Here is a 24,643-nt window from a genome sequence, read left to right as displayed (position 1 = left end):
CTTATCCGTAAGTCTGACCGTTCTTTATGTATGACTTTTCCTTGTTTTTGCATTTTTCGAGGGAGCATGAATTATCTGACGAAGATGCGGGAAATGTTTACCATTTTTTGGGTACATCAAAGAGTCCCTGTAACAGTGTTGGTCAAAAAGAAAAGAAAAGAATAGAAAAGAAAAATGAAGAAAAGAAAGGTCCGACAATATCAGCAGAATATAACTTAGTAATAAGCCTCTCATTTTCTGTAGGCTATTTAGCCAACAATACTACACCACTGATCAACAATCTATAAGCAGGATGCTATTCAATAAACATTTACTGTAAGCAATAAACAAGCTCTTCCTCTATATTAGATTTACAGCCAACCTATGTAGTCTAAATGCATTCAACATGAAGGGTTTATTTCTAAGAAAGCCTGTGGAGAGAGAAGTGACTTGTTAATCGTCGGAGAACTATTTAGTGAAACATATTTTGCTAATCTTATACAGCTTGCCTGGCTGACCTCTAGGGTTTAGTCAACAGAAAGGGGTTATGACCTTTTTTGATGGGTCAAGGGGGCAGACTGACTCAGAACTGACCAGACACGTGTCTTTTACTCTATACAAGTCTTTTGAATAATATTGCAACTACATGGTTGGGTGGGGGGTTGCATAAAATCGTCATCTTTAAGCTTAAACGATATAAACATTCTTTATCCTGAAGAAACATAAATATCTCTTTTGTTTTACCTTGAAATGTAACCTTATAAAAAGAAAAGTCAGGCAAATCTTTATTATAATAATAGTATTAATAATACATAAATATCTAGGCCCTAACAAAACGGTGGTAATTGTGCTGTTTATAGGCTACTATTAGTATTATTTAGTCTTAGATTTTGAAATTGGGCCTAATACCCAATCTCCAATCCAACACAGAAGAGTAGTCTCATTGGTGCTCTTGTGTGTCAATTTGAAGTTGATGTCAACACAAGTCTCCTGGGGGCCAGTCGCAGTGACACAAGGGTCAGAGTTTCAAGTGGTTTGTCCAGTTATTACCAACGGGCCAATGCAATGAATGATGAAAGGGCTGACATGATTTTGCTGTAGGCCTATGTGTGACAATATTTAATTCCTTTGAAAGCTGCTATAAGCTAACTCATATGGTGATTTACAAAACATTGCTTTCTTGTGTCATGGCAGGTTTAATGTCTGAAAAAATAGCTAAATGATCAAATCAAAATGGGGTAGCTTCCTTGCGTCTCAGTTCTAGGTTTCAAGAACAAAATTTGGCGTCGATTTAGGCTATAAAACAGATCTTTACATCAAAGGACGCCATAGTAGGCTAATCCGTTTTGTGATGTAGGTCTATACATCCATATTCTGAATTATGAAGTACTTTGCGACATATTCCGAATTGTGATGATGTACACGTCAAATTCAGGTGTAGACCTTTACTTCATATTCCGTCTTGTGATGTATTATACGCAACGGAATATGTGAGGGCGCAAAAGATGCAGGAAATTACCCGCCAAAACCGGTGCGCGCGCTGACTGCAAGTGCAACAAACGTCAATAAAGTGGTTGTGTAATGATATTTAACCTAAAATGTTGGCAAATATTATGATGCACCAGATTAATCCAAAAGTTCGACGTTACACGAGGTCTTAAAAGCATACTGAACGAAGATGGATAGAGAGAAAAAAGCTCAGCACCAAAGTCATTAAGAGCCAGACGAGCAGCAATTAGCAGAGCAGCTCCGCAAAGCCAAGAGCGCCGGAATTATTGTCCAATCATTTATATCTTCCAAACCAGTAAGCATTAAAGTCTGTGTTGTACGTTAGCATAAGAATGGAAAAAGGCCCTGTGAACTTCCCCGACCTTCTGACCCTCTTTTCCCGAGATGAATAGCACCACTTTCAGATACCCCAGCCTCTTCAACAGGTTTGAACCATGCCTAAATTCCCAATCATGGTAATTTAATATTATTTTCTATAGACGTTTTTCTATAGTTTAATTTAGGCATCCATGTCGCCTCACCCTGTTAAGCTTCCTACTTTGGTCTGTGAGCTTTCACTCGTTCACTTAAAAAGTCATGCCACGATTTGAATGATGTTCCAATCTTTTGAGTATCATTTTCACATGAACCGAGTAAAATTAGTCTGCAATCACCTCCACCTAAGATAGCTATTGTTCAATAGTCAATAGGCTATGTCAGCACCCAAAATGTTACACACCACAAACACAATACAAGAAAAATACAAGAAATCCACAAAACTGATACCCACCAGACTTCATAAATGTAATGTCTTTGAATGCTTTATTTCAGGTGGTAATTCCTTGAAATAACAAAACAGTTGAGTATGAAGCTCAGATTGGCAGAATCAATGTTCAGGGACAGACTGGGTTGAGGCTTTGGGCGCGTGCGCCAGAGTCTAACAAATCGCCTCTTCTTCTTTGATAAATGGTGAATATTTAATGAGGCAGATGGGCACCTACTGTACTTTTCATTGTTTCCTGATAATGCGTTGAGAAAAGAGCCAGGGCACATCCGATTTATACAGTATGTTACATACATGTTTATTAATGGCATTTCAAAATAATGAGACATTAATGATACGAGACCTCAATTTTGTGCATCAAGCGCACCCTTACAAACTGCCTATTCATGCATCTCTGGAAGTAAAGGGTGAAGGCGACATATTTTGGCCGAAATACCAACAATAGAAGTCACAAACCCGCCGAATCCTTTGATTCGAAGTAAAAATAAAATAAATTAAAAAAATTAGCTGACACTTTAAATATTCTGACATTTATGCAAATTACAGAACTAACAGGCATAGCTGATATAAAAAGAATAACCTCAAAGAATGATTCAGGCTAAAGTATCAATAAAGGATCCTACCCCACAATGATCTAAGCCTCCATCTAGGAGAGGTGCGTTGGTGTAGGCTGCGGAGTGGATATTATGCTGTGTGATTATCAAGGCATCAACAACATTAATTATCGCGAGTTAATTTATGCATAGGCTAATTGTGTGTGATGTCACACGTTGTATCGCGAGAATAAACAGATTGCTAGTGTTTTAGTTCCAGTTGTTTCCTTGTACCCACTCTCTTTCTCTGTCATATATAACACACACGCTGTTATTTTGAATGAAAACAAGTTGGTAAGAGATACAAGCACTTTGCTTTAAAGAGAATGACAGGGTGCTGAAAGAACAACGCCAAATGGCCTGCACTGCATTGACTGGTGGTAGAAAATACAAAGGCTATATAAAAGAAACAGATATTGTGTATTTAAATAAAATATTTGTAGATCACACCAAAAAGTCTCAACATCAAAATGCAAGTCTCTGTTCAAATATATAAACAGAGCAACTGTAAAAGTGACTGTTGCTTAAAGCAACGTGTTAATGGGGTGTTGACTTGATGTCCTAAAACTCGTCAGAGGTGAAGGAAAAGGTTCGGTGTGTAAATATCCAATATATATGATTCATGAGGTCTGCTGTTGTAATTCCATTTTGACTTGGCTTTTAGAGCTTGTGGTACACATCTTCTGCACACAGAACAGACCCTTTCCACGTGCATGTAATTACAGCTAATGTAACATTTGGCAAGAGGAAGGTGGCAAATTTGGCGAGGATCCAAGACTAAGAACTCCAGTACAAAAAAGCCTTTCGTTGTAGATACATCCAGTTAAAGAAAAAACAAACATGTATGCTTTTGGTAACACTTTCCAGTAACTTTCAATGGGAACACATTAACAAGCATTACGTAATGCTAAAGTAGATCAAATTTGGACTTGTATAATGCATGATTGTAAATGTTTCTATATACCTGTTATATACTGTTATCTTTTTTAAATTAAAAAAATATTTATTATATTTGTCCTTTTAAATGTAAAGAGCAGAATGCCTCATGTCATCCATACATTGTCACAAGGCAAGCCTATATAAAGAATCTGCCGCTAATTACGTTTTTAGAAAGACTACAGACATTTTTCAAAGGCTAAATCTTTTTGATGCATGGTCTCAAAATATTTTTTTATTTTTATTTTTATTTTATTTTTTTTTTAAATCTGCTCGGAAACAGAATGGAGTGTGAAGCCATTGTGCCACTGGGTTAAAAAGCAACCGTTTTTCAAAGCAGTGCATGTTCAATTCATCCTTAAATTACGTAATCTTAAAAAGTACATTAATTGCGCATTAATTACTATGACAGTTAATGGTTTTATTTTGGATTATTCAGGGGGTGTTTCTTTTTAAAACACGTTTGAAAATAGGCATTTAGTTTAAAAGTTAAAACAAAGCGTAAAGTTTTCAGGGAGTACTGTATACATCCTAACGTAAACGAAAAATAGGTACATAGGTTCTCATTGAAAATCTGCACTGTTCCTCGGTTTATAAATGCAAATACCCCCCTAATTTGGCACACTGCCAAATGGGCCTTCGGTTAATTGCACGCTTTGCATTAGTCTGTGTGCCTTTGTTTCACACATGGGATGAGATATCTAGCTTAAGTATAAACATATTTCGTTCAAGCACATCTCATTCCTAAGCAAATGAAACATAAGAATAATTGAGAAATTAATGCGTTAAATTTACCCAGTGGAAAATCAATAATACATTATACGAATTAGCTATTTCTGCTTTTACACCTTCATTGTTGCTTTTTTTATTTATATTTTTTATTTATTTTTTTAATAAATGGCAAATTCAAGTTTAAGTCCACTGATTTTGTGGTAAGAAAAAGTAGACTTGCAATTATATGGCTACTTTGTTTTAATGAAACTAATATATCTTTCTACTTTCAGAAGCATTGGGTTATGATCTTAATTATTATTATTATTATTATTATTATTATTATTATTATTATTATTATTATTATTTCTTGGGGAAATAAGCATGCCTATGCATTCGGACAATGCATCTCTATAAATGTTACTATTTCTTTTCAGTTATATTTTCTATTTTCCATATTTTGTTGTTAAATATATTCTATATTTTAGATTATAGTAATTATCTGTTTTTCCTTTTAGGTCTTTTGTCGACTCCTGCAGCCAGAGCTAAATCAAATGTAATCACATGAGACTGAATAGTTACTATAGAGACAAAGAAACGCAGACATTTCTAAACACCAAGTAGCTTACTGTTTATATTCTTAGCCAAACGCTTGAGTCACACTGATGAGGTCTCCAGAATAAATGGCATTCACACTATGCTTAATGTTTCTTTTTCTATTTCCTCTTCTGCTTCTAATTATAATACTACTACTAATAATTATTATTATTATGAACGGTGCTTTAACTCTTTTAACAACCAGTTTTCTTTACAGTTTCAACCATCAAAGAGATTGTATGTGGTTTCCTATTCAAAACAAGAGACTCATTGTGACGCCTGTTGAAGTGAATGTTTTTCCTCATTAGCGATCGATCCAATCAAATATAGGCTAACTTCGCCCTTCTGTGCCCCTCCTCTTTCCTCTATCTGTTAGACAAGAGTTCTGAGGTGCCGCAGAGGTGCAGAGTATGATGAAAATTGCTCGTTAGCGGCCTCTAGCGTCAGTACAAGGATCACCAACAGAACAGAATGCTGAAAACGGATCATGGCCCAGAGAGAACATAAAAACAAATTACAAATGTTAAGGTCTTTAAAGTACTCAGTAAGCAAATAAAAAAATTATAGTTCAAAAATAAATAAATACATAAACTCTACCTACAGTTTGATTCCTTATCTACTAAGCATAGCCTACTTGTTTAGAAAAGCCAGCCTAAATGTAACATCAAAACTTTCAAGCATAATATATGAATAAGATAAATGAATCATCTCATATCTATGGGCTGAGAAAAGTGTCCCTTGAGTTCTTTCTACTCAGCAAGGCCTGCTCCATTATTCACAGTGACTATTCAAAGTAGTGAGCATTCAAAGAGGGAGATTGTGATAACCAAGAGAAAACCTGAAAAGTTGAGCCATTTAGGTTAGATTAATTTTGTGTGTGCATTGAGGAAGTTTTTACTTGTCAAAAGAGGGAAGTTAAAAAAGAGGAAGTCACACAGTGGAGTCATTGTGCAGCAGACCGCTAAACTCATAGAGCGATTCAACATCGCCTTTCAGGGCCCAGAACCCTGTACAGAACTAACACAGAATGTTAATGCGGTCTGCCCGTTGTGAGAGCAAGCACACAATGCTGTGGTTCTTTTCACATGCAAGGGGACGTTGTCGTTTGTTGACTGTTTTTTCGTCCTTGTCTTCCTGTGTTCCATTGAGTAAAGTATGGCCCGTTGAAAGAGGAGGGGGTGACCCCATGAGATGTCAGTTAGTGCCACCCAGGTATGTGGCAGGCTGTGTTACCAGGTTTGTTTAGGTGCAAGTCAACTTAAGTTCAGTATAACTATTTTGGAACAACACATTTCCAAGAAATGGCGCTTTATTCATCACTAATCTCCCCTGAAATCTGTAAATTAATGTGTTATACACACCAAAACAGATTTGCTCATTATGTACAAGGAACTGTTGGTTTCTTCATTTGAAACAAAAAATGCCACACATTTAAACTTATTTTTTATTTATTTTCTTGGGAGTTATTTATTTATTATTATTATATATATATATATATATATATATATATATATATATATATATATATATATATATATATATATATATATATATATCTTTTTTTTACAAAGTCAGTTGTAACAAGAACATAGTGCAAATAAGAGTATGGTGCAATATGGAGAATGTGTTAGTGTTTCAATACTGTTAATGCTTTCACATTTATGCATTACAGTAGATGCTTTTATTTTGTTTTGTTTCATTTCTAAACAGCCTGCAGTGCATTTTATCTGTACTATGTATTCTCTGGGAGTCTAAACCATGACCATGACATTGCACTGAAAACCCTAATAAGTTGACTCTACTTATCTGATTGAGTAATCTCATTCCCTCAATTGAATTGAGTAATGGCATCTCCAAAACACATGAAATTAAGTTAAATTAACTTGGTGTTCATATAGAATGAACTTAAGTATTTAGGTTAAGTTAACTAGATGCAAGTAGACTTAACTCAGATTTGCTATTTAAATATTGTTGTGTCTACTGTTGTTAATCATTTTAATTGAATTGATTCAACTTCAGATCAAACAATCACACAGCTCAAATAAAGACCATAACTGATTCTAGGCCAGTTATTAAATAAACTTAATTGTACAAAGATATGCATATAAACCTGCACTTTAACTGCACATGCACAAAGCAAATTAGTCAACAGTGTCCAACTTGACCAAATGGGACACTGATCACACTAATGCTGACATCAAACGAAACAACTATTTGCAACGAAACAACAAAAATAGTACTACAAAATAACTAAAACCTCTATAAATTCTTAATTACAACTACTTAAATGCCCCCATAACTTCCCTTTGGCCAAGGAAACATGATTAAACAATTCAAGTGCAAAGCATTATGGGTATTCCCAATGGCCTCAATTTTGTACTCAAAAGTTTGAGTTATTAACACTTAAAATCCTAACTCTATGGATTTCTAAGATGAATAAGTTAAATTAACTTAAATATTTGAGTAAAAAGCCCAAAATATGACATTTCAAGTAATAATTAAGGCAACTTTAGGGTTTACAGTGTATATAAAGATACTTATAATGATTTATTTCACATTACAGTTATTTCTCTATTGTTTTCATTGTTCTTTTAAGTCATTTTTATCCATTTTTTAATTCTACAGAAATTATCTGATTATTAAAATATGGCATTTTGTGCTCCAGCTTGTAATCATTTTCATGGGCATGTTTTGAGCACAGTGTGGTTGTAATGTAATGGCTAATGGCTCATCGAAGCAAAAGATCAAGGCATTAGGTGGCTTATATTTATTTGTGTAAGGGCCCCATTATCTTCCATTAAAGATTTTCTTACCATTCTCCTTACCATTGTTTTACACATGACATTTGAGCACTGCTTGTTCAGACATATCAATTCTACTTGAATTTTCCCTGCAAACGGTCTTTTCACAGCCTCTTTATATCCTGATATCAAGGTCAATTGTTAAACCCATGAAAAAAGAATCCTAGAAGTCTTCCTCAAATGTTGGAAAACTGTATCCATGAAATTAACATCTGGTTATGTCTTTACACTTTGTAGACTATTTGAATTGCTGTCATATTTGTTAATTTATTCAGATGCTGTGTAAAATGGCTGTGGTATAAAAATGGAAATATGGTTCATATAAAAGACAAGGCGTCTGCACCAACCACAACAACAGTGCCCATCTTGGGCCATCATTATACCATGGTGGCACCATCTTGTGGCAACAGGGGCACCAATACCTATAATGGCAACTCCACCATGAAAGTCAGCAATCTTAAGGTGGCCTCATTTAGATTTTCTCACTATTTCTTCCACCCTTTCAGACCTACATAATATCCCATGATTCCTGTATGCCCAGTAGAAAATCAAAACTGTCCAGAAATCCATATTCTCTCACATACATAACAAGATTAGCACGGCTGATTTGCAACAAAGAGCTGAATACACAAAGGTTGCACAGATTCGTGGTATCCAACAATTAGTAATCAGAGGATAAATAATTTTTTTTCATCCTATTGCATTCTTAGCAGAGGTCATTGTTTCAAATTATCGAAATGTCTGACAGCCTTTGAAAAAATGAAGTAGATGAGCATTTTCACATGGCCTGTCCAATAGGGGAGAACAAGGCATCCAGTCAGGGTCTGAGATGTACGGCCTCAGCAATGTTTACTCCTCGCTTTGTATGGCACAAACAAAGCACAAACATTCCCCTCACTTTGCCTGTTTGAAGCTCCCAATTAACACTGAATGTCTTTGGAGAGATCAGCTGCCCACAATTATCTGCTTGTGCTTTGATGGTGCGGGCTCGCCATCACTTCCAGTGGATGCACATTAAAAACAATCATTGTGGGTCCACACACAGCACAAAGAGGCAGGACGGTGTTTCGTGTGGATCCTTCCGCTGAGCAACGTAGAAGTAATGAGTGCAGATTAAAGTTTTGGGTCATTTCACTCACATTCCAGTGCACAATGCTACCAGGGCACTGCTAATGCCCATCAGAGATTTGCTGCTTTCAGAAAGATGTCAGTGACAGGCATAATTTGGCATTCTCAAAATTTTGCTTCTATTTATGTATTAAACACATTTTAAGAGAATTGTCATGCACTTGAAGAAATGAAAATGTGAGCAAACACACGTACTGTATACATGCACACAAACAGGTATACGCATACACACACGTTTGTTAGCTATATAAATAAGGACATACCGTGGACTTCTTTTAGTTTTTTATCAAAAAGCTTATTACAGACTAAACCAAACCCTGCACCTTTTAGAATAATAATAATAAAAAGGTATTTATGAATAATTTTTATCTTTGAGGACATCCCTGAATGTCCCCAATGGTAGGTTTTCTAGGGACAATTTTGTCCCCAAAGTATAGCTATTTAACATCCCCCAACCCCATCCCCAAACACCAAAATATCTTTGCCAGTGGTGAGAAAGATCATTCTCTCCCTCTTTTTGATGTTCAAATACAAGCCAGAGTTACAGAATTGAGAATACACTAAATCACAGGGGTACAGTGTCTCTCAGAGGGCAGAGCTGTTTGCATTTGGATGTCACTATTTGTGGGATCTTGACAAGATGTGACAGCCCAACTATAACTCACCAAACCCTGCATTTTGGTGCATTTTCCAGCCTTACCCATTTACAATGGTTCAGTGGAGATTTCTTTATTTCTGCACAGACAATGGTCGCTTTCTTTATAGCTGCCTCGCTCTCTCTTTCTCTCTTACACACGCACACACTCTTGCTCGCATTTTGATGGTAATTTATGACATCACTGCAAAGTGAGAGGAAGAAAGGCTGAGGTGCGTTTGTTTGCTGTGCAGACCGTGGGAACCCCAAGCCTCTTGAGAGTGGCAAGTCAGGCGCTGGAACAATACTCACGCTGTCGCTTCTCACACTAAACACCCTACTCACGCACTCCCAGAGCCACTCCTCCCTGCCCTAGATTCTCCCTCCCTCCTCCTGTGCAATGAACTCCCTCTCCTGCGGCGCTGTGCTGGAATCGGCTGCCCTCTTTCTGCCTGGTGCTGCAGCACACTGCTCTCCAGAAACATTCACTCAAAAAAATAGTTCTTTTGCTGAACTTGATTTAGTTGTGGACAGTGGATCCACATGTTTTAAATGAGTTTAAAATTACTGGGGCCTGGGTAGCTCAGCGAGTATTGATGCTGACTACCACCCCTGGAGTCGCGAGGTGGAACCCAGGGTGCGCTGAGTGACTCCAGCCAGGTCTCCTAAGCAACCAAATTGGCCTGGTTGCTAGGGAGGGTAGAGTCACCTGGGGTAACCTCCTCATGGTCGCGATGAGTGGTTCTCACTCTCAATGGGGCGTATAGTAAGTTGTGCGTGGATCACGGAGAATAGTATGATCCTCCACATGCTGTGAGTCTCAGCGGCGTCATGCACAGCAAGCCACGTGAAAAGATGTATGGATTGACTGTCTCAGAAGCAGAGGCAACTGAGACTTGTCCTCCGCCACCTGGATTGAGGTGAGAAACTGCGCCACCATGAGGACCTAGTAAGTAGTAGTGGGAATTGGGTATGCCAAATTAGGGAGAAAAGGGATTAAAATGTAAAACATTTTTTTAAAATTACTATGTAATCTCAACACAAACACTTTGTGTAGAAAGAACCTAGTTGAATTGGGTAAACCCAACAAAACTAGACGTGTCAATGTAACTCAAATAAATCTGTTTTGTTTCTTTATGTACTAACTAGTGAAAGTGAATGTTAGTATGGTAAATATATGCTGGTTGAAAGCACTACAGAGTGTTCTCTGGCCCTTGGGTGTGTACCAAGAGTTGAACCACATTTAAAAAATAGAAGAAAAAAAATGCTTTCAACTCTACATATTTAACAAAACAAGGTGTTATTAGGGGTGGTATCTAAGGCAAGCATCAATATTCCATTGCTCATACTTGGGGTCTTTGAAAAGCTCTAACCGTATTAAATGTAGCAACTCATCCTACGATGTTTGTACTACGGACCGGAATGATTCCTCAAATTGTGCAATTTGATTAAGAGAGGTGTCTTAATACTTTCATAAGTGTTAAAATGATCAAAGAAGTCCCCATAGATTTACTGTATACAGTAGGCTATCTAGGGACCAGAACATCTTAGAGACGTTGTTGAGATGGGCTCTAGTCTGGGCCAGTATGCAACCACCTAGCAACCATTCAGAACACCCTAGCAATGAGCCAACAACCAGTTAAAATACCTCAGCAATCAAATGCAATGCCCTGGAAAAGGGTGGTGCTAGGGGTTGGCTACCATTTTTAGTAAAGCCACAAATGTTTTTATCATCTTTGTAGCGATGTCAAAAGTATCAGTACTTCGGTATCAAGTCAATACTAAAAATGTATTTTAATATTAATATCAATGTCACTATTGGCAAAATAATCTAGGCTACCAATGCATTTCAGTACCCGCATTGAGACTGATGCATTTGCATGCATGAAAGAAGAGTGCAAACGACTTGTGATTGCTGCTGTATGTGTGAGCTGTCAAAATGCTAAGATATTAGAAACTGTGTTGACTTAGTCCATCCAGATGCAATAAGTACTTACAGTACATATAAAATCATGAAAACAAAGAGAGTAATATACAGATGTGCTTGAGGAATTTACAAACATTAAGACACAAGCCAAGGCATTTGCCTTTTTTTTTAATTTTTTTTTTTTTATTATTTTTGTAACTATTTATTTTTTTCACAAGTACCTATTTTAACCTATTTACAGATTGTTCACTTCTAAACTAACTTAAAAACATGCGGTAAACTACGGAAAGCATAAAGGGACAAACATTATGTTTTTAAAAAATGTTTTAAAAGTACATAGTGTTAAAAGCACGCAACTTCTGATTTTTGAGCGTATCTGAGGCTGAGACAAAAGTTGGTGGGACCTTTATGTTTTAGTCATATTTATATCATTGACACCTCACAGAAGTAACATTTAAACTTTGTGTATTACTGTATATGCCAATATGGCCCCATACATATCCACATGGGTCTGGGATAAGCCCAAAATATACACTGACCCTGGAACTGCCCCTGATCCAGGCAACCACCCAAAACACCCAAACATAATCATGGTGAGTTATGCGCTCAAAACTCAAACATTCAGGGAAGGGGCATAGATTCTGGAGGGATATGGTGGGTAACCCCCCCAATAATCCAACCTAGCAAGTACACCCCACCCCCCAATTCCAATGGAACCATATGAAGAATTAATTTTAATTCATTTGGTAACATTATTGGTATTTCAAAACAGAAGTGTTCAGAATTCCTCAAATGAGTGTTCAGAATTAATCAAGTTTGGCGCAATTGCAGAGCAACGTGCATAATCACATCTCAGAGCCCAAAAGGCCAATATATATTTTAGTTGTCCGCATTGCTGATCACTCTGCGCACAGTATGCGTGATGCAAATTTCATCACCAGCACAGTCTGCGTGGACTGTCTACATGCAGCTAAGATTTTCTCGACAAGTGGACAGTCAGCTGCTGTGTCCGAAAGCTGAAAAAAGCTGCCTTTTGGGACTGTAGAAGGCAGTAGGGTGAAAATAAGTTGCCTTTACAACTGTTCTAAGACCAGTTTTCTCAAGAGTTCCATTTCTACAAAAACGCTGACGGTTAAGCCAATGACTGCTTAGGCAGCAAGGCAACAAGTTAGCTGCCAAAGCTTTTGTATGCGCATGTGCCTGCAGTTGATTTTACTGAAGACTACCACAAAGCAGTCGTAGTGTGCATGCGTCGAACACGTTCCCATTCTCTTGCGGTCAAAATGGTACGCAGCGAAATGTGAAATCTCTTTGCATGAGCTTGCGTTTCCGGTCACCCACATATGGATGTGTATAAATAAAAACAAATGGAGCATGAAGTCTAGTGTAGCTGCATGTTAACCCTTGATTAACCCAGGAGATAGTGCCTTGCCTAAGGTATGATAGACAATGATAGTTGAAGATTTGTCCCTTGTAGGGTTCAAACCTGCAACTTCCAGAGTCAGTACAGTTTTTAACCACTGGACTACAACCCCAGTCATCACAGTTCTAAATGTTTTTGGATGGTTTTGTGCTTGATTGGAGAATAATAAAATATACAAGACCAAATGTCATAGTCCTTACATTTCACCTGATTTTTCAATTTATGTTCCTCTCTCCCACTTTATCTTTTATATTTTTTGCCTAATCACAGTTGTCCGGAACAGCTGTCAAGGCAAACCACAGTCCCATTTTGTGGGCAACAGTAGGAGGAACTGAGCTGGCTGTCAATCAGCAGTCGGCCTTGGGCCTGAGGTTAGTAATCAACTCTCACTTCATTTTATGGTTCTCAGACATGAGTGGACACTCCCTATAGGTCATGCTCTTGAATAGTATAGTCTGCACTCTTCAACATGGCAGCCATGTAATCACCAACTACTACACCCTAATGAGACATTCTAGAGTTATGTCTATAACCATAATTACAGCCTTTCAAATGCTTTGCCACTAAGCTCAGGAGAAATGTGCTGGACAATTGCTATATCTTGGGTGGTGAGAGGAATGGTACTGTTTTTTATGACAGGTTTTTTTAAAGGATCTTTAAATAGAGGGATTTTTTTTGTTTTTTCTGACAGCATATGACTGGGTTTGATCAAATAGATTCACATTAAATGGTGTGAGATGTGCAGTGTGGGTAAGTTACTTTAAAAACGTACTGACATGTCAAAGAAAACAAAAAAGAACCCAACTGCAGTTAAATAATAAAGCTAGACATGACATGACATGAATCAAGATCAATCCATTACTAACTGTCAGTCCAATACTTAAATAAGAAAGGAAACAAACTAACCCAGGAAAAACCCTTTACATTGAACAACATAAGACAAATGACAATGCAATTACAAGGGCTATACATGATGTGGTTAATGAGCTAACAAGAGACAGCTGTAAACAAACTAATAAAGTGGAACTAAACAAAGCAAACCCACTTTCAAAATAAAATACCAACCATAATAAAACACCAGACAAACTGCAAATATTAAAAACTCTACAGCCCCTTACAGCAAACTGACTATTAAACCCTTAAACACTGTTGGACCTGCCGGAGAGTCCAAAGCGCGGCACTATATTGCAAAAAAGTTACACTTAAAACTGTAAAGTTTCCGTATACATAAGTCAGACATATGTGGTATCGTTTGAAAGCTTAGAATCTCAACTTTTCAGAGATAACCATCACTTCTGCATTTAAATAAAAAATAAAAAATAAAAAATAAATAAGGTCTCAAAACCTTTGCGTTGAAATTAGTGCCTCCCAGAGGTAATGGTGTAGAAATATTTACATGAAAATATAAGTCCTTCACATAGCACCTAAATGGACAAGTCATATATCAAATGAAAGCTTTTGTTCTCAGGAATACGATTGTATAGTTTATTTTGTTGACCTCATACCACAGTTCGAAAGATTTTTTAAAAAATCACAAAGTGAAATAAGATTTCTGTAAGTCATCAAATACAAACGTCTCTTTTATGCGCCGATCACTACTGCTGTAAGCCTCAAATAGCTAAAAACTTTATATCTACTTTTACCATAGTCAGTTTTCTATATAATCTGCAATTTTTTACTTGTCTGTGAGCTTGCTTAGCTGAACGATCTAATGTTATATAGATGTCCAGAACAAAATATGCCATCCAGCAGGAAAAACATGCTAAAAAATCATCAGAAAAATATATTTTTGACTATTGATGATAACATTTTATACATCATCTCAAAGGGGAGGATCTCAGCTTTCTAATGGCACTTAAATTAAGGTTGATATTCGATGAAATAACAAGGGTGGTGCATGAACTGAAAATTAGACTGAGTGTCTATGGATGAGAATATCCTTGAGGGCTAAAATGCATTAGAGTACCACCTACATTTCAGATTTGTATATTGTGATGGAATGTGATAGAGAAAACTTTTGTTTTGCTGCCAACTGCAGAAGTGAGAAAATGAGACAATTTTTTTTTGCAATTAGTCCACAGTATGTGTGAATGGTAAGCTTTTAAAGGTGCACTCAGTAACTTTTGTCTTTGTGTCATCTTGGACTGTATATTGTACCATTGTTACATAATAAAAAATATACCTCTCTTTAAGGAGTGCTTTGAAATCTACCAAGAAAGCTTTGAAATCTACTTCACACTCGTTTCTCCAGAGTGTTCCTGTAAAGGTATGTTTGATTATGAAGACCATGAAAGGCATTTGAGTCCATACAGTTATTCATGTAGCCACTCTTGAATATGTTGTATGAGAGCAGTGTATGAGAGCATTATCAACAGCATGCACCTGGTCTTTCTTGTACAAAGGACTCATATTCCTTAGCATTTATACAACTATTCAAAGCAACCATTAAACACAGAGACCCCCTCAAGAAAGCATTATGGATATCTCAACATGCTTTACAATTAACAATAGTAAATAATCATGCATCCAAGGCATCCTTGGGTTTCTCCAGATGTAAAGCCATCAGGTTGAAAAAAGCAAGGTAAAATATGGCTCATTATTGCATATTGTTTTTTTCCCCCCACAGCTCAGGGGTCAAGGTATTATGCTTTTTACAGAATGCTCTGCATCTCAGTGCAATGACTAAAGATACAAATGTGTTTTGAATGGCAGTCTTTCCAAAAATGTCCTGCTGTTTGAAGCTCACAATGTGCTGTGGTAAATTGCTTTGCTCCCAGGCCTGTCTTTGTGTTTCTGTCACACACTTATGATGTATAATGTCTGAAGGAGAGATTACATTTTCTGTCGTAGCGAATACAGTTTAAATATTATCATGCATATAAATTATTGCAATTACAGCACTGTGAAGAATCTTAACATACATACATAACCTAAAATGCTTGAGGGATTAGAACATGACAACAGCTTCATTTTGATCTTTTAATTTCAGCTGCCTTGTGAGAATTGCCATGGATTTAACACAATGGAAGGCATAGCAGAGATGCAGTCTAGTCTACCAAGTGGCAGATTAGTTGCCTCAGACTGACTTTTTGACCCCAGTGTTTGGAATTGCACAGTGTCTAGGTGTCCAAATGTAGTGGGAGGCAAAAGCATACACAAGGTGTCTGCTTGAAAACAGAAATCTGATCATACACTATTTGTGATGTCAGTGGAGTAATGTGACTCCACCCCTCCAGCTCTACCCATCTTTGTCTGTGATTCCATGGACTTGAACATGGTGCGGTCTGGTTCCAGACAAGGCTCTGTCTGGAATTATGTGTGTTAAGAGGCTCTTGAGGGCGGATCCCCTCGAGCCTTCTATATGATGCTGACATGTTGAAACAATACTCTGGGAATCCCAGGACGGTTCCCAGGGGCCTCTGGGCCTCACGTGTTCTTCGGTTCTCAGAGCTGCATGCAGAGATATGAATATGCATGCATTGATAAATGGAGCTAGGGTGTGTTGTGCACTGTTCTGCTTTATGCTCTGGATAGTTAGTATGTTGAGGCCCCCCACTGACCATTCTCAGGACCCTGATCTTGATGCAAGAGACTGTCTGGGGCCCGCAGACATTCTCAGTTTCTGCATGTTGTTTAGTCACTTAACACTCAGTTAGCTTGCCAATGACAGCAATAAAACAGTGAATTAAAAATCACTTCTTCCAGTTCAAGTGTCCTGTAGTGACATTTGAGGATCAAGAAATATGGCCAGCTATGGCGGCTGCTGCAGTTGTAGTGGAAATGAATAGCAGGAAAATTGGTCCTGCCAATATTCAGCCAACTGCATTCAAAGCAACCCTCTCTTTTTTACCACCCAGTAAGTCTGGGGTCCCCTGCAAAGGGAGTAGGGTCCCACATGAGGTACGCAGCTAACCTGTCATTCAGCGGTCCTTGGGAGAAAGAGATATTTTGACCAAGACAACAATGCTGCCAGACTGCAAGCATGCACTCCTCCACTTTTTGCCCTGCCTAGCAACCTCTGTCCAGGGACAGAGAGGCTTCATCCCTAGAAACAAGACTAAAAAGATGGAGAGGCCTAACACCTTAGCAACAAGGCCCCTGAAACTGAGAAGGGTGCTTCTCTAAGCACGACTGAAAAGACATCCCTCTCCTCGCCTCCCCCAACTCTTTTTTCTGGTGTGAAGTTCATCTGATGGCTCTGAAAAGCGGACCCTCCCCCACTCAGACACTTGTCAGATGGAGAAAAGAAAGAGGCAGATCCTTGGTGGATAAGATCATGAATAATCTGCTGTTTTTTGCTTCCAAGATCCAACAGGGCCTAAAAAAAAAAAAAAAAGAAAAACTCACAAGGGCTACTGGCAGCAGCACATAGAGGGGTGGGAATGAGAATACAAGCATTTACCAAGGCTATTTAGGCAGGAAACAACTTCCTGGAGGAATACAACGTTTTCCCCTGCATTTTTCAATTATTTGAGCACTGCTTTTTACTATATATATTCAGGTAAAAATAACAGCTGTTTTCCTTAAACCTTTCTAGACATCAAATATCCTGGTTATAATCAGTATTTATTATTCAATATCATTCGCAATAGTCATAAACATTTAATATCAAAACATGGGAAATAGGGGATATTTGACTTGTGAGTTCAGTTGCTTTTAACAATATTATGAAAAGGCTGTTGTGACAGGTCTCAGGTCAGTCTCAAGTAAAATGAGGAAGCGAGAACCAGCTCACACTCTTTAGCGTAGTTTATTATAGGTCGCTTTCCAGCGCACACACCAACTCAAAAACACTCCGACGCTCAATAATAAACACAAAAGTAATTCTCTTCTTTATCATAGACAGCGTCATCTCAGGACTCTAGCTCCTCTCTCTCTCCACTGCGGCTCTGGCTGCTCTTTTATCTCTCTGTAACACAAAACAGCTGTCAGAGATCATTTCTCACAGGTGACAATCCTTACCGCTCTCCTCTACTGAACTCGCTCTCCATTCACAAACCGGTGCTCGACCACACCCCCACCACCACAGCTGTGTTTTAGTATCTCAATGTGATTTTTAGATGTAAAGTAGGTTCCAGCTGTAGGTTCCACTGTTTTGTGTTATTTAATTAAAGGAATATTCCGGGTTCAATACAAGTTAAGCTCAATCGACCACATTTGTGGCATAATGTTGATTACCACAAAAATTTATTTTGACTTGTCCCTCCTTTTCTTTCAAAAAAGGTCAAATCTGGGTTACAGTGACACACTTACAATGGAAGAGAATGGGGGGCCAATCTGTAAATGTTAAAATACTCACTGTTTCTAATGCATAGCCACAAGACGTAAACAATATGTGTGTTAACATGTTAGTGTGATAAAATCACTTACTAACCTTCTCTGTGTAAATTTATGGCCAATTTTACTACTTTGTTGCCTTGACGATGTAATGATAACAAACCTCAAAACCCTAAAATATCTGTTAAAATTACAATTTAAACAACTTTACAGCTCAAATAATACACAAGTTTTACTAGAACAATTAATGTAAGTGCTTTTATAAAATTAGCAGCTTCAAACCCTGCAAATATTGGCCCCATTCACTTCTATTGTAAGTGTCACAAACCAGATTTTTGCCTTTTTTAAAGAAAAGACGAGTCTAAATAATTTTTTGTGGCTTTAAGTAATTTCACACATGCAAGATTGTTGTTGTTTTGTGAATATCAATGCGGATGTGATTCAATCATAGGCACAATGCCAAAGGCTGAGTGGCGCAGGAAATCACGACTGAGCTGATATTCAAAACAACAGCATATTTGTGTGTGATATTGCTTTTATACAACTGTTCTATAAAAAAGTTAATGTTGAGCAACTCTTTGCATGCTTTTTGTCCAATTAGATTATAGGGCCTAAACAAACTGCACTCATAAGGCCCTTTCCCACTGGCAGAACTAAAGCTTGTTTTAGGTACTTTCCTCTGGGACTAGTACTTTTTGTCGCTTTCGTATCGAAGGAACTATAGTTCCTCTGAGCCGTTTTGGGGGGATTTTTAGCTCCTACTATGGAGTAGGTACTTTTGGGGCTTATACGGACTGTTGGAGACTGTGGGAGGTGCTGCACCCTGTGATTGGTCAAAAACCTATGATGTACAAAACATTGAGAAAGGAGAGGAGTCTGCAGCCTCCATTGTAAACAACTAGCTGCTAGCATGCTACTAAGAGGATAGCGCTAATTTTACAATTCCCTTAACAGAAATAAAATAAAACCAACAAAGAATACAAAGAGGATCACCCATTTCACATATTTGTGTGTGTGTGTGTGTGTGTGTGTAACTTCATCGGGAGACACACTTTGAGTTTTCATTGCATCTCTGCTGTTTGTACTGTGTGACTATACAAAAATTAAAGTTATTTCTGGATTACTACATCAAATTTGTCCTGGTATGACAGATATAAATAATCAGATGTTTCGCGCACCCAGTTTAAACTGTAACATGAAGACAAAGACTGCATCCGAAAATGGAAAAATGCTGCCTTTGGTGGGCTGAGGTAGGATGAAATAAGGTGCTTTTTAAACTGTTCAGAGACCAGTTTCCTTTAGAGTTCCATTCATCCAAAAGCACTGTCATTTAAACCATTAACTGATTAGGCAGATGCCTGCGTTTTCGGATGCCGACAAAGCTCATGTAAAACAGCCCTAACAAAAGTGTAACTCCGATCTCGGCGTCCTCCGTCGGTGTTGTTGATTTCGTTGTTGTTGTTGTTGTTATTTATACTGAATCGCGCGTTGCAACAGGGGAAAAGTCTCTTCGGGTGTCCCGTTCCTCATACGAGTTCTCGTCTAGAAAGTTACTAAAGGAAAAGTACAGGACTCTAGGTGGGAAAGGGCCTTTAGAAATAAAAGGTTCTTTGGGGATTTATATAAAACCTTTTTTACTCAGCACCAAAGAACCCTTTATGTCAAAAAGGTTCTATTTACAAAGATTTACAGAAAAAATAACCGTTTATGCTGACCATGGCTGACAATTGCTTTATAAGTGTGTGTGTATGTATGTATGTGTATGCATAAATTACATTATTTAATGTTTTGTTTATTAATAGTTTTAACACTACACTACACTACAATTATTTTGCATTTGCATTTCATTCTGCAGACATATACAAACTTTTACAATGTACTTCTAAGCTTTGGGTTTGATTAGAAAAGAATAAATGACAGATGATCAGATCCAATGTCCTTTCTCTTTTAGACAACAGGTTTAGCTTAGTATTAATATACAGTCTATGGTATAGTCTATTACTGACCCATAATTCAACAAAAGATGCAAAAAACTGTGTTTATCATAAATAGCAAACAACTTGAAAAACAACTGTTTTTAGAGAGGGCACGGACAGGGGTGGGTTTATGATTTCTGAGGCCCCAAGCAACCGACCAACCCGTGGCCCCATTTCGAAAACTTTTGCTTAAAAAATGACAACATTTATTTTAAATCATAATGTTAAATTCATCTTATCAGGGCCTGGGTAGCTCAGTGGTAAAATATGCTGGCTACCACCCCTGGAGTTCGCTAGCTCGCTAGTTCGAATCCCAGGGTGTGCTGAGTGACTCCAGCCAGGTCTCCTAAGCAACCAAATTGGCCCCTAGGGAGGGTAGAGTCACATGTGGTTCATTCTAGGTGGGGTGCATGATGAGTTGAGCATGGTTGCCACAGTGGATGGCGTGAAGCCTCCACATGTGCTATATCTCCATGGCAATGCACTCAACAAGCCATGTGATAAGATGTGTGGGTTGACGGTGTCAGACATGGAGGCAACTGGGATTTGTCCTTTGCCACCCAGACTGAGATGAATTACTACACAACCACAAGGACTTAAAAGCACATTGGGAATTGGGAGAAAAAGGGGAAAAATCCAAAAAACAAATTCATCTTATCAGCTGTTGTAGCCAAGTACATTAAAAATATTTAATGAAATAAAAATCTTGTTAAAGATAATTAATGCATGTTTTCCAGTTTTTCCACAATACAGTGATAAAAAAGCAATATTTACCTACATATATTTTTTACAAAACCCTTTTTTTTTCTTTTTTTTTTGTGAACAGTGGTGCAAAACTACTTCACCCAGTAACATTTTGGAATTCCGTTTAATATTATAACCCAACAATTATTTATTGTTGTCCAGATTGTCAGTATAATATGATACAGTAATATTATTATTACTCTGACGATTTGTTGTATACAATAGTAATATATTTCTGTCCTATTGACTTTACTTTCACCTAGAGCTTATATTCTGATGCTGCAGTGTATTGTTCACCATGGTCCTACTGGGGCGGGGGCCCCGGACGCAATTGCGTGGTTTGCGTGGTGGTTAAAACCACTACTGGTCACGGAAAGTCGGTTGAGATGAAAGCTTGAGGGCGACGTTAGCCTGGCAAGTAAGAGAAATAAAATACTTTACTGATTAATGTTTATTATTATTATTATTATTATTTATTTTGACCTAACTCCTTGTCATTAATGACTTACACATTTATTTAAGCAAGCACAAAGAATAACTGCCATATTCTCTGCCAGGAGATTAGTAAATTCAAACTTTAATGACTAAAATCTGTTGTGGATTGACTATAGGGCTGGGCGATATATCGAATACTCACGATATAATCGCGATGATTTTGTTGACTATGAAAAATTCAACAATATCGTGAATATCGCGATAATTTTAATAAGCCTTTTGTTTGGCCATTAAGTTTCATAGAGTGCATCAGTAAAGTAATGCCATGATCTTTCAGGGCTGTATAATTAATCAAAATAACATCAAAATGGAGATATGATCATATGTGATATTTAACTGGCAAAGGCTGCCATTAAAGACAGATAAACTTGATCTGTGTGCACTTCAGAATGAACTGGCGATGCATTGATCTGTGTGCATGTAATGGGAGCCAGCTGGTATGTGATAGTTGTGTGGTATGTGTAAACCTCACTCCCCTGGCCTCAAGAGGCACATTAGTGACTAATGCTATGGGGCTATAGTCTTTAGCCTCCTCATTATCGTGCTGACTCCCGTGCCAGAGACGCCGGTTCAAATCCCGTTTGCAGCGAGTTGAGCAGGACCGGTTACATGCAGGCACGGGGGCTCGTGTTTTTAGCGCAGTTCACCTGCATTGTGAAGTACTGCAGGTTCAAGCATTTGCACAATTCCAAACATAAGTAACCACTATAAAGTTATTATACAAATCTACAAATGCAGAACATTAAGGAGAGTTTGACAGCGGTTCACAAGAAGCAAAACACATAACTGTCAAAAAAACACGGCATTTTCTGTTTCATAATAAAAGCTCCTGGTGAAGGTGAAATAAACACGACTGCATACAGTGTCAAAATAAAAACCCTAGTTTAAGGTGAAGTAAATAGGACAGAATGTATTAATTTAGCTTTAAACAGTCTTATCCTGAAAATAACAATAATTCAGTATTATATTATAATAATAAACTTTACTGGGTTCCACAGTAATAATTTAGTATGATGCAATATTCATCTGGTTTCCAAAAAATAGGCTAAGTGAAGTATTTTTTGCACACCTTGTTCATTCACAAAGAAAAATGTTTTAGTACAAATAAATGAAGGTAAATAAGATTTGTATTAAGCTTCCATATATGAATGTATGTTAAATATAAGTATAAATGTGCAAATCATTGAAAATGATTACATTTTACTCTCCCTTTTGTGGGACGAGAAAATTGCGGGAAACATGCCTTCATCATTTTTAAATAGATTTTTATTTAATACCTTTGAAATATTAATTCTACGTGGCTACAATGTCTGTTTAGATGAAATGATGGTTCCTCTGATTAAAAAAAAACAAACATTTTATGCTATTTCAGAGCAAAAAATTCTGAAGCCATATCGCCAAGCCCTAACTGACTAATAATCCTGATACCAGGTTATGTTATAATTAAATTTTCTTTGCATCTAGAAAACATGGGGAAAATGAAACAAGTTTCCAGGAGCACATCACAGCATTGAATTAACCACTCTGCACTGATATAAAGAGATTAATCAAGCTCTACTGGGGCAGTGGTAGCTCAGTGGTTAAGGCTCTGGGTTACTGATCAGAAGGTCGGGGGTTCAAGCCCCAGCACCACCAAGATGCCACTGTTGGGCCCTTGAGCAAGGCCCTTGACCCTATCTGCTCCAGGGGCGCTGTATCATGGCTGACCCTGCACTCTGACCCCAGCCTAGCTGGGATATGTGAAAAAGAAGGATTTCACTGTATATGTGCAAATGTATAATGTGTGATGAATAAAGATAAATTAAATTAATTATCTATTCAAGAGTGTCCATGTCAAATTTGGTGTTTGTAGTTTTATTGTCATGTAGCCTACAAAAATATGGTAATTGGGTCATTTTTTTTAATTTTTTTATCGAAGATGCCATATTAATTTAACACAGGTTTTAGCAAAGACATTCACTTAATTCAGAGCACTTCTGAAGTTCTGGCCATCAACATCATCAGAGCCATGACAAGTGCATGGCATCATTGCATCAAGGTTTTTATGATACTAAATAATTGTTAATTTCTGTTTGCAGTGGCTCTGGAGTGCAGCATTTCTAGTTTGACCATCTTCGTTGCTACACACTCTCACGGTGAAATCGTAAGGATTCATACGACTTTTCTAAATTTGGCTACTTCGTATGAATTTGTACGACTTTCACTACAGCCAATGAATTTTCATGAGACTGGGTTGTCATATTGATAAAACACAAAACTCCTATTTATGTAAGTTTTAAGATGTAATTTAGAGAGATACCAATTTCTTTGTTTTTAATTACTCTGTATACTGACAGCAGGTCTATTAAATGTTTCACATTCTTACAGGGATCAGCACATCCATCCTCAATCTAATCTTTCATATGGTGTCAAGACCCCTCAGAGAGTGCAGAGAGTCAGCATCAAACTGATGAAATGAGATGGCTGAAGTGAAATTAAGTTTAATTTGTTGTATCCAAAAGACCTCACTCAGTTTGTCAGACCAGTGGCAACACAATTATTCTGTATCTGCCCCAGTGATAAAATTGTTTAACAGCTTTTCATAGGTCAATTTTTTTTAATTTATTTTTTTTACTTGTTTATTAATCTTACTTATGGTTATAATGTTAACTTATAGTTAATGTTAGCTTATTTAATGTTTATGATTTTTATATAAATAATATTACTACTAATTAACTTTTAGATTATTGTTACAAAGCTGTGGATTCATTAAGTCAATTCTGATAACTATTGCATTATGAATTGTGTTAATTATTGTTTGTGTTGTTGTAAATACAAACTATTAAAAATGCTTTAATTATACTTGAATGTCTTTTAAATGGTTATTTCACTTTCTTAGTGATATAGTATATGAACGATTCAGTTCGCATATCTATTAAAAATTCTTCTGGTAATAAAGCAAAAAAGACATTTAAAAACTAAACAAAAACCAAATGTTACAGTTGCATTTTGGGAACCCCTAAAAGGTTCTGTATAGAACATTTCCACCTGGCTCAAAGAACTCTTTAGGTTTCTTTTGATAGAACCCTTAAAAACGGTTCTTTGTAGAAAATTTTAGGGGTTCCAAATATGAAGCGAGCGATATAACCCTTTAGGGTTCTATATGGAACC

At 37.2% G+C, this 24,643-nt stretch overlaps 1 long non-coding RNA gene across 1 annotated transcript; it reads left to right on the top strand.

Annotated features, from left to right (window-relative positions):
• Window positions 1-10,447: 10,447 nt before the first annotated feature.
• LOC127412887 (uncharacterized) lies at window positions 10,448-23,738 on the top strand. The gene is made up of 4 exons (XR_007892499.1): window positions 10,448-10,571; window positions 13,272-13,372; window positions 15,195-15,267; window positions 23,572-23,738. It is a non-coding gene; the product is annotated as an uncharacterized LOC127412887 (long non-coding RNA).
• Window positions 23,739-24,643: the final 905 nt, after the last annotated feature.

The sequence above is a fragment of the Myxocyprinus asiaticus genome, chromosome 2, assembly GCF_019703515.2.
Source record: "Myxocyprinus asiaticus isolate MX2 ecotype Aquarium Trade chromosome 2, UBuf_Myxa_2, whole genome shotgun sequence".
NCBI lineage: Eukaryota > Metazoa > Chordata > Actinopteri > Cypriniformes > Catostomidae > Myxocyprinus > Myxocyprinus asiaticus.
Note: the sequence above shows the minus strand (reverse complement) of the source record. Positions and strands in the feature narration are given on the sequence as shown.